The sequence below is a fragment of the Poecilia reticulata genome, linkage group LG20 (genome assembly GCF_000633615.1).
Source record: "Poecilia reticulata strain Guanapo linkage group LG20, Guppy_female_1.0+MT, whole genome shotgun sequence".
In the NCBI taxonomy this organism is placed as follows: Eukaryota; Metazoa; Chordata; class Actinopteri; order Cyprinodontiformes; family Poeciliidae; genus Poecilia; species Poecilia reticulata.
This window is the reverse complement of record NC_024350.1, coordinates 12702945-12722721: the sequence shown is the minus strand read 5'-3', so window position 1 is coordinate 12722721 and position 19777 is coordinate 12702945. Positions and strand designations below refer to the sequence as shown.

The window sequence follows — 19777 nt, the reverse complement described above, 5'->3', positions numbered from 1 at the left end:
AGCATAGAGAGTTTCACAGACTAAGTTTCTGCAACTTAACCTGACGATCCTTAAAGGCAATGCAAAGGCTGTAGTGGTGTAAACCAAGCCTGTAGTGCAACGGATACGTCTTGTCTGGAGTGAAAAAATTGTTCTTTTTTTCTCTGGCAATTTAATGGACAAAACAGGGTGACTAGCTTGATTGCTTGTGTTGAGTGTAAAATTTGGTTTAGAGAGATGAACATAACTAAGGGATTCTAAGTTAACAAAGGGTAAGAAAGACAATCTTGTCAGATCAAAATTAAAGACATGTTTACTTTTAATTTTAAAAAGGTATCCCATCTTCTTTTGTCCTAAGAAGTGATCATAAAAATCACCAATCAAGACCTCACATGAAGGTAATTTCAAAATGATGAGAAACAAGCTTTGTTCTATTCATGCAACTGTTCTCTCCATCTCTCCTGTTTCTAACTCCTGGTCCTCTACCATTGTGGATAATGTGAATGGACTGAGTCTCCCGGGTGTCGCGGCCCTCTCTTTTGCCTTACAGGCAAATCTTTAGCAGCCACTCAGACGGGAGCTACTACCAAAGTCTACAGCAGTCTGTGGGGGCAAAAAACCGGACGATGTAAAATGATGATGATGGGTTTCATCTTGGACTTAGAAGATTGCATCGCCGAGCGCATGTGGAGCACGGCAGAGAAGGAAGAGCGCTACCCGGCCAAGACAGAGCATTCTTGACAGTCTCTTTATTTTGAATTCACCAGGACTTGACATATGCCTCAAATTGTTTGGTCTCAACACGCAGCAGATCCACGCTCCGCTGTGATCGGAGACAGGGGTCCGCTGTCTGCCGCTGAGGCTGTGCGTCTGTGTCATGAATGCATGCCAAAGACTCAATTTTGTGTGTGCGTGTGTGTTGGCGTTTTCAGTGCATATGTTGCTGTTTTGCATGGATGATGGCAAAGCATAAATGGCAACATATGACATTTGCCATTTCCTGCCCATGCAACTTGATCATGTGTCGTTCAGTTGGCCTTGATGGACAGTCTCTGTTTTGTAAAGTAAAACAGTGTACAGGTGCTTACTAGAAAAGAAATGCAAAATTTTATCTTTACAGTTAATTTACAGTCAAAACATGTGGCTGGATCTCGGCGAGAAAGACCTTACAGTGTCCCGCATTCGCAGTAGAGGGCGCAATAGCGTCAGCGTTCTCGGTGTTTTGCCAACCGCCATAGAAAGAAGAAGGGCTCAGTGTTTGCGGAAGTAAACATGGATGCTAACGGTGGAGCATAGCTTACACATTTGAAGTTGTTGTTTGACAGGAGCCAGCATATTACCAACTTAATTCTCATTATAGTCCGTCATGGTTGTTGTTTTTTTATTCCCGCTTGCACGTATTAGGACGCAGAATAGGGACATTTGTCGAGTATCAGTGACGTTCAGGTTGGATGAATGCGACCTGGACTTTAGGTCAGAAAGTATTTAGCATAGCAACAGAACACTGAGGAGGGCAGAGACATAGAGAACTGCAGAGATGGCGGAACAGTCAGTTCCAAAAGAGGAGGACAGAGCTTCCAGTTAGAACTACTGAGACAAAGATAAGTAGTATTTCAAAAGATCAGAAGAAATCTTATATTTTTTTTAACATAATATGTATTGTTAATCTGTTGCTAGGAGATGAGCACGTGTTCTGGCAACTGAGTGCCACATAGTAAACGTGATTTTTTACTTTTGCTAAATTAAAAATCGGAAGGCAGTGCGTTAACATTAGCACAAATATTAGCTTATGTGGGCAGTTTATAACAAACTGCCCACATAAGCAGTAGCCTATTCCCTAAAATATGCTTTTTAGCTATTTTGTTTATTAGCCTTGTTCAGCACACTGAATGGAGGAAGTCAATGTACCCCACATGCCACTGACAGCTTTTAAGTTAACATTAGCATTTTGGTTAATTTTAGCTTATACCCTAATTTTAACATACTGAATAGAGTAAGTCCATGTTACTCAACGTGCTTGTGAGCTCCATATGCTATTGTGCACATTGTAGCTTACTTTAGCATTGATGCTAATTTTTAGCATCAGAACGCTGGGGTCCAACCGATAGGCACACTTTGGCAGGCCCGTTTAAACCTCTAAAGAAATGTTCTTTTATTTTCTTAAATGCTTTGCTGGTACTGTTAGCTTTTATTGACTAAGATATTTAGTGCAGCAATACTAAATTTGAATTTCAAAGTAAAAACTGCCAGATGATCTTGAATAGAGAAAAATGTTTTATGGTACAGTTTGTAGTATTTTGAAGATGTAATGGGAGGTGTAGCTCAGTGTCAACAGTAGATGGGTGAATGCAAAAAGGAGTCGATAAGGTATTTAAATGTGCAAAGTTAAGACTGGCTTGCAGAGGACATGAGATTGTGGTTGGGTTTTAAAGCACTCAGAGGCCTACAACAAAAATTTTCAGAAGCTGCAATCCAGCAAAAACAGAGGCAGAAAAGAGAAAAGAAATACGTCAGAGAAAGCTAAAGTCGGATTACCGTCACCTAGATTATGGTTAAATTATCTGCTACATCACTCCTTTAATTTAGCAATTGTAATAACAATATTCATAGATCATGGATAAGGCTAAATGCTATAGAGTGAAGCTCTTGTCGTCGTGTAAAAAGGTGGCATGCCACATAGACAAATAAAGAATGACTTGTATTACCCTGGAGCAAAGTGCTAATCAAGACTGTCCCCCAACTCCAATCTAATTGTCCACGTCCAGCTGATCAGCCAACGGAGCCCCTTTTTCTCGGCACTTACTGAGATCATTGGTTTGAGAAATGATCCAGTGAACTGTACTAACTCGGATATGATTGGGTGGCCATTTAATAGCATTTGGGGGATGGTCTCGCTGATGTCTGTCGCAGCACTAATTGCAGCTAATTTACTGTGAAGCCTTTTCCCGAGCGGCAGTTGTTTTGGGGGTGGCACCCAGAACAGCGCTGAAGCTCACATTTTATCCACGCAAGTAGGAGAAAGGAATTCACTGAGAGAGGCTTCAAGATTTGCAGAGATTGTTTATTTCCGGGAAATTGAAAATGCTGATGGTTTCTAGGCACATTCAACGATAAGTAAAAAAATCTCAGGTTAAGCATTACATTCAGAGACATGGTCAAAATGCTCCCCGGATTAGGAGTTTTGTCAAATTAAATGAGGTTCTTCTGGTTTATTTTGCCCCTGCTTACATAAAACAAGACGCCTTCTTTGGAACCACAAGCAGTGCTGTCACAGGTGACATTAACTTGCAGGTTTACTCAAGCATACAACATAACGCCTGCAAACATTACACAATCATCCTATGAATGGCCTTCTTGTTGGATACTTATTAATCTTCTCTGCACCCGTGCCATCAGCTTTAAGGGTGTGTAATGACTCGTAACGAAGGCAGCGCTCTGTTCTTAATGTGGGCCTACTGGGATCACCCCCATCCGCGAACACCAGGCTGTCCACTCATCAGTTCCAAAGGACAAACCTCTCCTTTCCCTTTGAAAATCCAGCAGTTACTGTACGCCACAATTACACTCTTCTGTTCCTATTTGACACATCTGGCTGTGGATGTGACAGAAATTGAAACCCCGCCTCATTGCTTCTCGCACATTTGACTCTTTAACTAAAAATATTCGTCAGCCAGGACTTTGTCTCGAGCAGGACTATTTTCTTACTTCCATCAATCCAAAAGAAGTCCTATTATTGCCTCAGACGCTCTCCAGGCGAACTTGTCACCTCTGCGTTACCTCTGGGTTTGCCCCCCTCTCCGAGCCCCGGTTCTTCCGAGCCCCACATTATTCCATTTAAACTTCAATCCTATTTACGGCCTATCCTTTCCCTCGCCTGCCCGAGGCAATCAAACTATTCATCCAGCGGACTTCATGTCATCCGACCCCGTCATAAAAGCCTCTGTTGGGATATGTGTCCAGGAAAAGTGTATGTTTGCCAGTGTTGTGCATTTGGGTGACTTGTGTGGGTCTGCTTGGTAAAAAAAACAGGTTTGTATAAGTGTGACTTTATGACGGTTTAGGGCAACTGCAATATAGTAGTACCTTGTAAGAAATATTCACACCCATTGAACCGTTTCACATCTTGTCGAATGCAAACACAAATTTTTTTCCTAGGGTTTTACATGATAGATCAACTAATAGAGTTATTATAAAAATCTGGCATGCATTTCAATCCGTCGCACCGGAGCCAACAATTTGCAAAACTACAATTTTTTGCCACTGCAGATCAAAGTATTTTTAGGTACGTCTTCACCAGCCATTAGCTTAAACTCAGTCAGATTGGATGGGTAGCATCTGTGAACACCATTGTTCAAATCTTTCAGGAAATGATCAGTTGTTTGAGTTTTAATTGGGTCATTCTGCTGGCATGTAATCCATAAAAAAAATAAATAAATTGGCTTATTCTGTCAATTTTTTGTTTTGATTTGTGGTATAAATAAATTAATGGTCCCATCTGTGCTCCGGATTCATCCTTTCCTTGCATGTCAGTGTATTTTTTTTTTATCAGAAATTGGAGACTTTTTGAAAGGAACAGAGAGGCTTAGTTTGAACATGAGCTGTCAGCTTGTGGCTTAACATTTTTTTTTCTTTTCCCTGTTGTCTTCTCCTCTCATCCCAATTTGTGCCCTGGTGGAACTTCCTGCATCAGCAGAAACAAGGTGCTGGGGAAGAGGTAGGATAAAAGGTCTGCCCATCACCGTCCTCCTCTTTTTTCCCCCCTGTTTTTGTTGTTCCGTGTTGTTCTTGTTTTCTCCTTGTCTTTTTTTTTTGTTGTTTTGTTTTTTTGCATCACATCTCCCTCCAATTAACACCGGGGGATGCTCGTAATGAGCCGCTGCAGCGACGTTCGAGGCGAGGCCTTTGTGGTGCGCAGAAGTCGAGGGGTGCTGGTGATACGGCGAGACAAGGGAAGACGGAGGGGTTGTGGGGGGTGGAGGGGGCGAAGGGGGGATAATGCGAGGATGGATTGACAAGCACGGGGAGGCATTAGGCAAATGGCATCATTAAAAAGTGCAGTTACCTGAGCCAGGCTTCATGTGGCATCAGATGAGAGAGGAGAGAGGGAGACGGGGCAGAAGGGAGAAGCACGTTGGGGCTGAGCGCCTCCAGCTTTGCTGCTCTGGTAATTTTGATCTTCTTGCTCTTCTTCTCATGTTTAATACACTCCCACCTCTTTACTGGAGGCCTGCACATGAGACAGAGGCTAGAGATAAGGTGCAGGATTTGTGGAATGCCCCTTTTGATGCCACATGCCTGTACATGTGTATACAGGCATGTGATCAGCTAACATTTACAGATTTTTTTTTATTATCATTCCCCCCCCCCCCTCAATAAAACATATCACTGAGCATCATTTAATTGAATGTTTGCAGTCGTGAACCTGTGGTATAATTGCCCCAAACCCTGTATGGGTATAATCAGAGGCTGCGTGTGCCAGTATGACGATGCATTTTGCAGGTGCTGAGTTAGGCAAGTGCAGCATGTGTGCGTGTGCGTGTGTGTGTGTTTCGGTACATGTGACCGTTCCTCCGTTGGTCCTCTCTGTAAATGGCAGCCAAGGAGAAAAGGGAATGTGGAGTCATTTGACTGCAGAGATTCCTGCTGAGGTGCCTCTGGCAGCCGGTTAGAGCACTCCCCTAACACACACATACACGCACGCACACACACACGCAGGGGTACACGTGCCCCTGTTCCCCACTTTTTAAATTACATGTTTCCAAAGCCGACTAACCTGTTAGCTGCCATTTACATTATGTAAATGTAGCTGGTAGCATTTTTGGAAGGCTTTCAGAAAATTGTTAAATGTGGCCCTTTATGTTCCCCCAAACCAACTTTGCCTGAAGATGTTGATGTTTCTTTTTGATGATGTGTACAGGGGATATATTTTTTATTACTTCTATTTACGATCAGTTTAAAATTTTAGTTTTAAATTTGGTTTGTACCTGCTTCATGCCACAGCTTTAAATGCCAAATACGGTAAAAGTCATGTGGCTTGATATCATTTCCATTTTTGAAGACAGTAAATTGTGAATTCTCTCTTGAAATAGTCTATATGTGAAACTTTACTACGCAGAGTAATGCAGGGGTAGAAAAAAATTTGAATGTCATGTTGGTTGATAATTGGGCTGACAGTTGTGTCATTATCAGACACATATTTTTAAAAATAAAACAATATTTGCTGTACCCTGTTGCCAATTTTTTTTTGTTTGTTTGTTTATTTCTTAACGCATGGGCTTTTAGAAATGGGGGAATACAAATCTTCCTGTCATGTAGAGGATATTTCAGCTGACTTGCTAGTCATCATTTCAGTCATGAGAATTTAGTGAGTTTTAAGCAAAAAAAAACCCAAAACAAACTTTAATAGTCATTGATCAATTGGTCACTGATAAGATCACATCAAAAGTCAGAAGTCAGGCTTCCATTAAAATACAGTTTTATATTTATTTTAGTCTTTGGGATTTATTGCTCACATAACTCCAAAGGGGAAAAAAAATTATCCATAAATATCTTTATTTGAATTGGAAAAATGTAACATTTCTGGATAAAATACTTGATAATCCTATTAATTAACTTCATGTATTGTTTCTGCATTCATGTCATTTTCATTTAAATGTTAATGTAAAACAGTGATTATCTCCGAATCCCCTCATTTTCTGTTGGATCCAAAACTCCTCCCGCTGTCACCGACCCTGCTGATTTTTTTTTTTTTGTTGATCTTTTCTTTTTTGGGCTTAAAGTTTGTTACATGTGCAGCATTTTCTAATTTAAAACAAAGTTTACATAAATGGTTTCATGTCTGTTATAATTTGCAGACCTTGAAGAGGAATTTATCCCTATTCAACCATCACCAGGCATTTTCTACTTCCTAATACCATTAGAACCAGTCATGGGTGACAGCTACTGTATGATCAGCTGTTTTTTTTGTTTTTTTTTAAGCCTATCTTGGTGCAAAACTGCACATTCCAATGCCCAAGAAACACACAGTTGGTGACACAAATTACAAGACCCGATGGCATGTGCACCGGCTTTTTATGTGCTGCGAGTGTATCAGTGTCACTCGCAGAGGGCTACAATTGCAGATGAAACTGTTTTCTCATTCCAAACACAAATTAGATTCGTGCACCGAGCGACCAGGAAGTGGGGAAATGTTGCCTTTATGATTGTCACAGATCAACAGCTAGCTTATTCCCCGGAACAATGAATGAATAATGAAATAAATAAAACGGATGTCTTCAAATCCATAAACCTACCTAATTGGCTCATAGGAGAAATGGAGAGCAGTTGAGGTCTCACTTTCTCAGCATTGCGCCATTATGTAAATTGAAGCCAATCAAACTGCTGCCATTGAGACGCTGTGTAATAGAGTTGATAAGCTAGGCGGTTTTGAATTAGCCATAAAAGGCGTCATATAAATGGATAAATTCAACCTTGCGTATTTTAACCCAGTGAACTTAATTTTAGTCTGAAGTCACACTGCTTCATACGTCTGATCACTGTGAACCTATCAATGGTTGATGGTTGTTTGTTCTTTTTTTTAAATTTTTATATTTGATAGCGGTGAAGGATTTTGGCCTAATCCTAGCGTTGCAGTCGTTGGGTTAACAAAGGTAATTGTGGAAAAAAAATAAATTCATGTCTTTTATGCCATTTTTTTGTAGAAAGGAAACATGTACTCCTCCTAGAACCTGACTTTGAAATAATGTGTAATTATTCAGAACATTTGTTGTTTGTTACTTTGATTTTGACACAGTGACTTTAGCAAAACATTTGGCTGCCTTACAACTGTTTTTAAAAAGTACAGCTTTATTAGGAGTAATAAATGATGAGCCTTTAATTTTAAAAAATGACAGTCTGGGATTTCTGGCACCAAAAATGTTTCTGAATTGTTTTCTTTTTTTTAAACAGATATAATAAAACCCTTTTTTTTTTTTAGCCCGCTTAGTATCAGTGAAAAACATTGCTGGCTTTCCTTTGATGGAAAACTTTTTTTTTTTTTTTTACCAAATAGCCTGTTAAACTGAACTTGTCTGTATTTCTAAATCTACAGGATTTCAGTAATTAACTCCGATTCTGTCTATGTGATTGGACTGGCAGCTGTCATGAATTGGTGCCACATAAATGTTGAATAGGTCTTCGTCTGTGCCTCGTTTGTTTTTAAGGTTTGATCTGATTGGCTGTCCTTGTTTGTCCTTCTGTCTGTCTGAGATTAGAAAGAGGTGAGTGAGCATTTCCTGTAGCTGTGTCCCCTCTGACTTGCTGTTGTCCTATTTAGTGTTGTTAGCTAACAATAGAGCTCCGGCGTTTCCCCTTGGCCACGGTAAACTGCTGTTGGTGCTGACCTTGTAGAGCACAAAGCCCGGCTACAGTTTATAGTTTGTTCTACTGTGGACTTGTTCCTCTGTGTGTTGTTTGTTTGTGTGTGGGAGACACTGACGGAGATCCGTGTTTGTGCAGGAGTTTATGTTGATATGGTGTGGTGAAAATCATAATACCCAATATTTAAGGAAGAGACTCTTTTTATCTTTTATTTATTTTATTTTTTTTACTTATTTTAAGTGTTCATTTGATTCTTGTGAAAGACTCATAATTAAACTTTTTCCAGTCTCATATTGGAACTGTAGCAGTGCTAATAATTATCTAGTGGGCGGAGCCACTGGCACGTTCTAAACGTATTAGTCAGGCCAAGACAGAGAGTCATATCGTCATATGTAGAGTGGTCGCATTTGTTTGGAAAAATATTTACCCTTCCTTCCAGTTTGATTTGTTTGTGAGACAAAAGCAACATCCATGCACAGCATTATTTCAATTTTTGCAGTCATCTTGCAAAGGGATATTGCGTTGTAAAACAACTGTTGCAGTACCTGCAGTGACAATTAAAGGAGAATAAATCTATTCAATTGGTGGATTGAATATAAAGTCCTATTCAAAACTTTCAACAATCTAATTTATTAAAAATGGCCAATGACTTGAACTATTTCATACTCGCTTCTGCTTTTAAATAGATTTTTTAACAGTTTATGGTATAAAGGTCAACATGGAAGCTCGTATCAGCTCATGTTGTCTTACCAACATGAGCAAGACTGCCTTTGTATTGGTTTCGCTTGCAGGTTTTGTAGCCGTATCGAAGCTTCTGCATTGGCACGCAGTAAATCTGAGTCAATAACACCAACAAGGAGTCTCATTTCCAAGTCTAATTTAAAATTTTAATTTCTCAACAGTTGCACAAAGTCGCTAGTTTCCCGACCTACTTTTAGTGATTACGTCTACCGTCCAAATTCCCACTAGACTCAAAATAATCTACTTTGTCAAAGCATTAATTTGTTCAAACACACTCCCTATCAGAGCTGCAAATATGCTCCATTAATACAGCCGCGTGCCTCCTCGTTTTTTCCGACATTTCTTTGACGGATGATGTATTTCATTATGCAACAGGTTGTAGAATGCATCTTTTTTTTTTTTTTACATTTAAACTCACTCTTGTTGCAGATGAATGCCTGTAATCTTCAGTGTACTCCACAATTCAGTGTCTGATGCGGACAAATAGGCTGGCGGAGGCAGTGAACGTTTGCTTCAGCGAGTCCCCGTCTCTCTCCCCTCACCCTGCATCTGGAGAGCTTTGACTCATTGTCTATATAAAGTCACTTTGTATGGTTTGTGCATATCTGCAGGCAGCACACCTTGCTCTACACATATCATTTGGTTTAGTGGCAACAGACCCAGAGGACAGAAATCACAGTCTCTGAAATGCACACGCACACACACTCACTCACTCACAGATACATATTTGCCTCCTAAGGTCCCCTCTCCCCTCTTTCATCTTTTATTCAAAAGCGCTGAGGAGGAGTGAAAGAATTGGACGATCCGGTGTGAGTGACGAGTGGGAGAGCAAGTGTGTGTGTGTGTGTGTGTGTGTGTGTGTTTGTGTCTGGGGGTGGCGAAGACGCATTTGCGTACTCATCTTTTCATTTTCCCTCCTGTCTGTCTGCCACCAGCAGGGGGGCTCTCTAATCATGTTTTTAGTAGTATTTACTAATGTTTCATTCATTAAGCTTCAGCATCCACAGGAGAGACATCATCCATCCTCTAAAGTGGAGGTTATTATCACCTTAAATCATCTTGCCGGGTACCTGTTTGCTTGGCTGTCATGGGCCGACGAAGGCCGGCCCCAGTTAGCCCCCGAGGGAAAGAGCTGTCACTCTGCCCCCCCTCCCCCCTCTGTTTTCCTGCCTCTGCCACTCTTATTCCCTCATATTACTCCTCACCATTTGCAGCCAGTCCTTTTCTTTCTTTCTTTTTTTTTTCCTGTTTGTATATATTTATTTATTTAACTACTTTCAGTCTTTTTAACTTCATTTTCTGTTTTGAATTACAGTTCTTGTAGCTCACCCAACTGGCTTTTTTAGATGCATGGCTAGACAAGGCATTATGTAATATTATGCATTTAGAAATGCACTGATAGAGCTGAGATTTTTGGTGAATTTGCAAATTATCGTTTGCAAATCTTTGATCTGAGTATGCGGATGTTAATCAACTGAGATCTCTCAGAACTAACAAAAGATTATATAAGAAAAGTATTAAAAACTTTTATANTTTTTTTTTTTTTTTTACAACCTTCCTTCATTGTAATAAGATCAAAATTAAAAACACAGATTCTCTAACTTTTAAAATTAATAACATATTTGTGTTCAGTGCACAAATTAGCATGTGGCTCGTTGTTGATTAAGTGTAACTTTGCCATGACCACATTTAGATTTTGGTATTAAAAGTAAATCCTTTACCTTTTCCAAACCAACCAGTTAAATACGTCACAGAGTAATGCTTTGTAATCGTTCATTGATCAGTGTCCATTAACCTTTGCTCTACTGGAGCAAAGAGAAACTTTGGCAGGTATCAGAATTAAAGGTTTTCTCCCAAATCTGTTTTCCCAACAACACAAATATACTGAACAAGAATATTATATCGAGTTTTGAGGAGTATGGCGAAAGACATGCATATCCATGCTGTGACCTAATAGTAGTTGCAAAGAGCATCCATTGATTAGCAGCCTAAGCAATGAGCAAGTGTCTGGCGTTGCCTTGAACATTTTCAGGTAGTCTCACCGAGATCGGACTGTTTTTGTATTGGAAAGCACAAAACAGTGAAAAGGCGAAATTAAAACATTTTCAAGCCTGTCTTGTTCATAAACATGGTGTCAAAACTTATCATTTTGATGACACTGACACTGATGGCTCATGGATGAAGAGCACTAGCGCCATGGAGGAATTGTGAATATATCTCATACAGCTGTCACCCGTCGCTGACATAATTTTTAGTCATATGAAGATTATTTGCTTGTAATTTTTTATTTCATTTACTATTTAATTGTGTATTTTTAGCAGAATACAGACAAAACATGTGCACACATTTGTAATGGAAACGTGGCTACTGATGGTAGGACGAAGCATACGGTGTTGGCAGCAAGTTTAAACACAGCGTGGAAGGGAGGAAGACTCAGAGAGGCATTTTGAAATATCTGAATGTACACCGGAATGAACAGCAGATAGATAGGCAGAATTGGAAAATGTACATTTTTGCTACCTTTCACAATTATGGGGTACTTGGTGAGAATCTTGCACACAAGCTCAGACCAAAGTACAAAAATATTACTATTGTAACATCTCAGAATGCAAAGAAGTTCACACAGATTAATTCCTTTGCAAATGTCTGTGTATTTTTTATTTTTTTATGAAACCATTATTAACCATTATTAATTGTTTTATCATCTCATCCTCTTACTCTTACACCCACCTAGCTTTTCTTCTGTCTGTGTCTTGCCATTGTGCAGTGAGGACAGCTTGCTGTTTTCCTCTGCAGCGGGGGGGATTCCACACACACGCACACAAAGGACCACTGTCAGTGGGAATCTCCCTCAAACCCCTGCTGCTGCCTGGCCTGGCATCGTCTCGCGCTGCCTCCGCACATATGCATGTCATGTGGTGTCAGTGCCAAGGTGGTCGTTGATGTTATGGGGCCTGATGGCAGCATATTCCCTGCTGATAGCGATGATTGCTACACTCAGGTGCACCTCTGCAGTTTGAGCTTGTGTTCGTGTGTGTGTGTGTGTGTGCCCTTTAAGCCCGCCCTTCACGTTATTGGTCAGAGCCTGGGCTGACTGGTTAACCCTCTGTAAGAATTGAGCTTGGCAGCTTCGGGTTTACGAGGCCGCTCTATGCTCTGTTTCACCGGGTTCAACGTCTTCTTGGCCCCGTTTTCCCCCCGCCGTACACTGACCCTCCTGTTTTTCCATGTGGCTGAGCTTCTCGCAGGAGGGCCTGACTCACACACTCTGGCGGCTGTGCAGAGGATCATCGCTCCACTGATTTGTTTTGCGTCCTCCAGCTCCATTTAAATGGATCTCTTGTGTAAATATATGCAAAATCGTCAAAGATACTCCTGAGTGGATCTTGTGCAAATGTTATGCCACGACATTCATCTGTGTTTCAATGCCGGTGTATATATATATATATATATATATATATATATACTTATCAACAGCTTTCATGGGTTTTTCATAGAAGAAGAAAGTTTGGTTGAAAGTATGAAAAATTGTGTTTCACAATTATTTTAAAGCAAACAAAATGATTAGATTTCACATTTCATGCAGTCTTTAGCGTCTTTTATTAGCACCATTAGCATGGACTATTGCTGTTAGCATAGATAGCATTACTCTCTCCTTTTCTCAGTCCACCCTGTTCAATGACAAACACAGGCTGAAGCTTGAAAAGAATAATCAAAGCCACTCTGTTGAACTTCGACTTGCCTCAGTGTTAACTGATGGAGGCCTTGCTCTCTTGTAGCTTAAATTAACACATCTTGACATGTTGCGGATTATACTTTTGTCATTTAGACTAATATTTGACATCTCTTTGCTTCCCTTCAGTATACTTTTAAACACCTTACTAAAACTGAAAATAGTAAAAGCTTTCCGGCAGAAGGCTGTTTATTACACAGCTCTCTGGGGTGTTCGATGATGCAAAAAAAGATCAGATATTTTAAACGTTAAACTGATAATCGATTTTGGTCAACACCGGATTTCTCTCGTCTATTAAAACCGCTGGTTTTAAAACTCTTTAGTACTCTTTAGTAAAATACTATGTCACCATATTTGACGGCTTCAGATCCAACAGTTGTCCTTGCTGCATAAATATTCTTTCTCTCCCTGTAAAACGCCCACATGTGCCTCGTGCCTCGGCTGACTCTCCTCCCTGCAGCTCCATTCAGTTTTCTTGTCCTCTCTTTCTGTCTTTCCGATCGTCATCTCACTCTTCCTCTCCCCTGCAATCCTTCTCTTTTTTTTTTGCTGCTCACCGCAGCAATTATCGCCCCACCTCACTTTGCGGTGACCTCTGAGATGATTAAGTGAGATTACCTGTACAGTAGCCGTGTGAGAAGCACGCTGTGAGACAGTGTGTGGGTGTGTGCGGGATACAGTAACTAGAGTTGCCTTTGGCCCCGGGGCAGGTGAGCCCTACAGTGTCTGTATAGCTGGCTGCTTGCTTAAAGTTTTCAACATGATTGGTGGTATAGATGCAGCCCTTATTATCCTGGGTATAAATGAATAGAGTAAAGAGAAAAACACGAGGCAGGTTAGAAAACGAACGCTCTGCTTATGCGTTGCTCATAACTCTACCGCGAAGTGCAAAGATTACGCTCAACCGCAGTTCAGATGCGATACAATGTTAACAGAAAGGAAGGTCGTTTCGTAACTTTCGCATGAACACTGCCAAGGCAAAGATCCAAGCTGTCTACACTGAATTAGAAGTCCTTCCACTCATGTCAATTTGAAGGTCCAGGCCCCGTACAAAAGGCGATTGTTGGTTCCCTACTTTCGTTGCAATATGCTTCTCATTAGGTGTCCGTTGCTCATCACCACCTCAGGGTGGAACTTACACTAATGAGGACACTACATCTAACGAACATCCTCCTCCCCCTGTCCTTAATTACAGCGGCCTGCTTCTCCCCAGGCCACCACGGCACCCAGAGATTTTTTTTTTTTTTGCGACACCCCCTCTTCCCCCCAAACTCTGCAACCGAAACACAAGCTCTACAAACTGTTTCGTCCCCGAAAGCCGAAACGAAAAGACGCGCGCTCATGTTGTCCGCTCTGCTAGCGCGCCATGTTTGGAGGGCGTCGCGCTGAGGCTATATCCTCGTCTTTGTGTAGGGGAGTGGGGTGTTTGTTCATTGCACGGTGAGTTGTACCATTATTTGATATTAGCTGAAACAAGCTGCAAGCTCGCGGGTAGATTGGTGATTAAGCATGCAGTTACAAGACTTTGTGTGAAGTACTGCAAACTGTCTTCTTAACAAGGAATATTGTGACTGATGCATTTAATATTTACATGCTCATTCTGCAACTCGGGAATGACCTACTACTGTTTTGTTTAAAAAAAAACATTTTTCTTCTCAAAAGCCTTCTTACTAGGATGAAAAGTTTTGCTGGGGTTTATTAAATTACTACAGCTACAGTCACAGGGTAAAAGTGAAAAGGACAGACAAGCCAGGTGCTTCAAATTAAACGTGGCTTTGGGCGCCCAAGTAAATTCAGCCACAGGTCAGACATCGCGATGCTCAGATAAACTATAAAAGATTCAAGAGTTGCATCTCAGACTCTACAGGTGTCACAGGTACAGGTGTGTCCTTCATAGGTTAAATGTTAAAGCTGGCAACGGTATTAACAGAAGATTTCTTGTATGGAGGTGTTCGTGGGAAAGATGTTATTCAGTTTAAGAAGAAAATGGCAGCAACATTTAGGCTCGCAAAGTTGCATCTGACTGAATCTCAGTTTCAGATTGTTTGTGTTTATTTTACAGATACAAACCTTGAGCACCTTAAAGTTATTGACCTGACAAAATGAACTCTGTCAACTGACTGGTTAAAAAAAAAAAAAAAAGCTCTCTAGAGGAAAGTGACCACCTTTAGTCTTTTTTTTTCTTTTTTTTTTTCAGAGTTTGAAAAGAAATGAATCCAGCTACTGCAAGAGCCCAGTCAAAGTCCAGAACTCAATCCCATTAAAATTCAGTGGTGGGACATAAATGAATGTCAACAACACCTCAATGAATACAAGTCATAAAGGAATGGACTAAAATTGTTCTAATGATGTGAGACACTGATAAAGTCGAACAGAAAGTGACTGCAATTTTGTCACGTATACCTGACATTTCTTTATCATTCAAAGCCGAGGTCTGTATGTCTCCCGACCTATATGCATAGCACCACGCAACATTTACAGTAGCACTTTGTCTAACAAAATCTAGATATTTCTTACAAAACTGGCCCAGTATATTTCTATCCACGCAATGCTGTTTAATGATTTATCACATAGTTTGCAGCAACAAAGCCCTTGGAAGGATGAAATGGACCTAATCCTCAGTAATAGGCATAAATTATGACCAGAGGATGCCTGACAGCGGCATTAACTGTGGCCAAAATAAGGCGCTCTAATTGCTCATTTTGAGCATCAGAAGACCATAAGTATCGTTCCACTCGGACGTGCTCCAGGGCCCGACGTTTCCCCACGAGCACCTGAGGTTGTTATGTGCAAATTTGTAACAATTTCTAAGAGACTGACCCATGGTCATCGCTCGTGGCTTCTCCTCCATCTCAGACTCAACAAGATGTGAGGAAGCTAATTAGGGCAAAGTGGAAATCCAAGTATGTGCCTCAAACTTTTAGAATCATCTTCATTTTCCACCATTTCTTATCTAAATTAAGTTCATCTGCCAACATGCAGTCTATATAAACTGTGTTTTTGAATTTATTAAGACAAAGAAGCCAATGCAGTGATACAAATTTCTTGAAAATCTCTATCTTTTCTTTCGTTGCCTTTATTTACTCTCCCCGACCTTTTTTTTTTTTTTTTCTTCTTTGTGTAACCACGGCATATTATGAATGGAAGTGGATTTTAAATTAGAAATTAATTTGGATAATTTGTCTCCAACCTCTCCCTCCTGCTGCCGCGACTGCCAGAAATATGTTAATATAGCGTATTAAGTAATATTTGGCCCCAGATACACATGCTTGTAGAGAGAATGAACTCGACTAACAAGAGGAGGGGGGAAAAAAATAGATGGAGCACTCGCGTTGGGTTGAATCTCTGAGCATGCTCAGTGGAGACTTCTTGTTTCCTCCTGTTAGCTTTGCACTGTTGCAATCCAGTGCAAAGCTCATTTTAAGCTCATTACAAAGAGCTTAAAATGATCAGTACTTCCTGTTTTTTATGCGTTTATGTCACAATGTGACACCTACTTTCTCTGAAAAAAAAAGACTAAAGGTGGTCACCTTTACTTTTTTTTGGTATGATCTTAAGTATTCTCCTTAATGTAATCCAGTGAGCTGCACTGTATTTTCCAAACAATTTTCTTCTGTAGGTGAGTTTGATGATTAATAATCTTATTTTCTACTTATTTTTAAGAGTTTTTTTCTTTGTTTGGTTTAACTAATTTTCAAACATTTTTCTGATCTATGTAGAGGCCTGGTAGAAATCTTTTTTTTTTTAAATTTAGGAATCTATCATTATTTTAAGAATCCTGACTCGGTTTGTGCACAGGTGTACAAACTTAGAAGAACATGCATGGGACTCCTCTACCCTTCGCCCCCTCCTTAAAATCTATAACCAAATCAAATTAAGCTGGTGCCTGTGTGTTTTAGCCAAAAGCATATCATTGTATTTCTTTGCTCTAGTGAACTGAATCATTCCCGCCACTACGCAAGATAAGAAATAAAAAAAGAAGATAATGCTTTTTTTTTTTTTCTTTTTGCTTTTAAGAATCGTTTGGAATTGAAGGGAGAGGAAAAAATATTATGCCACTAATGGGAAATGAGTGCGCTGACGGTGGAACTGGTGAGTATTAGTGTGGCTACTTAAGCGACCACAACCTGAGATCAACTTCACGTGAAGGACTGCCCTGTGGGTGGTTTAAAACTGAGAGTACGTGCAGGGCTAACAGAAAATAAATAAAATCTGCATCTCTGTGTTTGAGAAGGTGGGAGTACAAAAGGTGATAGATACAAATGTCGTGCTGTGCGTTTTGACCAAACACTGTTGGTGGTTCTCGTCCATCTCTCTGCAAGCATGAAGCTCTTTTATGTGACTCCTCACCGGTGTAGCCTATTACAAAGCCTCGTGAATAAACAGCTTGGCGTGATTCAAAGCTGATGTCGGCGCCACCGGGGCTGTGCAGCGAGTCGCTGTCATGTCACATGTTTGAGGAATCAGATTAGTTTCCGATCGTCGATGTGGCTCACCGCATCTCTGCAGATAAGGAAATGTTTTTTTTAAGGGGCACCCAGAGGATGACTTGCTGAGGAGTTTTTGCTTTGATTTTACTTAACTGTAACACATTTTTTATATAAAAAAAAAATGATGTAAGTTTTTTTTTTTTTACAAGAGATTGTAAGAAGATAATTAATGAAGAAATGCATAAACAAATAAAAACAAATACCACAAACATGACAAATGACGCATTTTTCAAACGTTCCATTGGATCGTACTAATTAACGTCTTTCTCCTTCCTTCCTTCCCTCTTCTATCTTCTCTCCTTTCTTTTTCTCCCCTCCTCATTCCCCCCAGTTAATTGAAACCCAGGAGACTCCTCTTGCATAAAATCAGATTTATCTATCCATAAAAGGATTTCGTTAAAAATAGTCCAAATCCAGTGGCTCACAACTAAAAGCCTGGAGCTACTTAGGCGAGCCTGGCTCCAGCCCCTTTCGCCCTTGCTCAGTCGCCGCGGTAAAGCAAGTGCTGCCTATTGCTAACTAGCTGGGGACCCATTAATTAATTGCAGAAAAACACAGACATTATGTCTGTGGGGCACGATTTTCTTCCTTACCCCAGAAGAAAGAGTGCGAGTGCTTGTGTGCACGTGTGTGTGTGTGTGTGTGTGTGTGTGCGTGTGTGTGTGTGTGTGTGTGTGTGTGTGGCTGTGTTGCTTCCATGCACAGCCTTTGTGAACTGTTTCAAATGTCCCCCATGCAGTTTGTAATAAGTGGGAGCTAATGATGGTCCGCAGTGATCGCAAAGAGCCAATCGATCGTCCGAAACACGTTGATTGTGGTAGACGGCAGAAATGATTGAACAAATGTAAGCAGAGCAGAAAAGGTGGCGAGAGGCGATGAGGTTTGGTATTGGTGTATCGAACTATCTTGAATAACTTTTAGGGGTGTGAACTTTAACTTTTTGAAGTGATAAGAGCTGAGAGGATAATGCTGGAGATTATGAAAATTGAGACTGAAACATTTCAAGTCTGTATTAGTTTGAACTAGTTGGCAAGATTTTGAATCTGTTGGTGTGAGAGGGGCGTAAAGACAGGAGCATGGCAATATGTGAAGGGAACACAAAACCTCAGCTGTTGAAAATCAGAGTTAGGTTTTTTATTTTTATTTGCTGAAACTGAGCAAGTTGGTAAATAATTAAAATATCCTGTTACAAACACACGTACATTTTTTTTTTAAATTTTGAATGGTATGCACAGTTTTTGGTTAGAAGAACCGTCTGATGAAAAAGCAAAACAGCATTAAACTACAGTACTAAAGGATCTTTCAATAGAACTATTATATTTCTAATAAATAATAATTACAAAAAAATCCCAGAAGGTAATACAAGTATTTTTATATGTGTTGAACTGAATATTTTTTTAAATATTAGAAATGTATTACCTGTAATAATAATAATGAGTTGTAGATAAAGATGCAATGCAGCCAAAGTGAGAATATCATTTATAGTTTAAGAAACTTGACTGTCAAAGACTTTAATTGGACTTGGAAAAAAAAAAGTGACTTGTGAATCTCTCAATATTACTATGTGAAAAACCATCATTCAAAAATCCTGAACGGCTGTAACAAATAATTTTCCACATTTAGGTTTCTTCAGTGCTGTCCACTGCTTCCTTATCACCACTACAGCGTTTTCTTTTGGGGTTATGGGTGGCTCACTTCCAAATAGCTCTGGATTTATAGCACTCCAGTCTCCCTTATTCCTCCCTTGGTGTACACAAGGTGTTGTTATTTGGACCGCAGCCAAACATAGATATTGGTACCGCCGCAACCTCCTTAGTTATTTGGGAATTGAGTACGGATCAGATGCTTGGTACATAATTAAGCCGGACAGGGACTTTTCAACAAATTCAAGAAAAAAAAGCCTTGGGGGCGACCATTACTGATGAAACACCCTAAGGACAAGGTTCACATGTGGGAAGCTCCAACTTGAGGTTTTTTTTTATTAAATCTCCATCATTGGACATAAAGTGACTCCCCTATTCCACCCCCCCACAATACACCAGGTGACAGAAATGGCAAAATTATGACATTCAGTTGTTTCCTTATGTAAAAATATGCGCATGTATGAGCCCACATTTATTAGTTTGTTTGCATTCACATTTAGCTTAAAAGTGATACATGATGCAGCTGTGTTGTACCTCCAGTCGGTGCTTCCAGGCTCCAGCTCTCTCTTCTTGTACAGGAAATTAATAGGCAGCTGCCACTGGTGCGTTAAATTGCTTTGCGTTGGGTACTGCAGATAACTGGATTATTTATTTGTTATATGACCCGTATTAGAACGATTGGCTTCTGCTTTGCTATTGTCTTTAAATGAGATCTTGTTTCCTTGCATAGTTTTTGAAGACACTCCTTGTAATTGTTTCACACCATGACATGTGTTGCAAGGTTTGGTGTTTAATTCTATTATCCTTAATGGGATTCTTTTTTTTTTTTTTTT

The 19777-nt window shown here is 40.1% G+C and overlaps 1 long non-coding RNA gene across 1 annotated transcript in view; it reads left to right on the top strand.

The window, feature by feature from the left end:
• The first annotated feature begins 1623 nt into the window (after positions 1 to 1623).
• The window catches only part of LOC103482505 (uncharacterized), a 53080-nt gene continuing 34926 nt past the window's right edge, over positions 1624 to 19777 (top strand). Inside the window, exon 1 of the long non-coding RNA XR_001776064.1 lies at positions 1624 to 4693. This is a non-coding gene — a long non-coding RNA (uncharacterized LOC103482505). The remainder of the gene's footprint in view (positions 4694 to 19777) is intronic.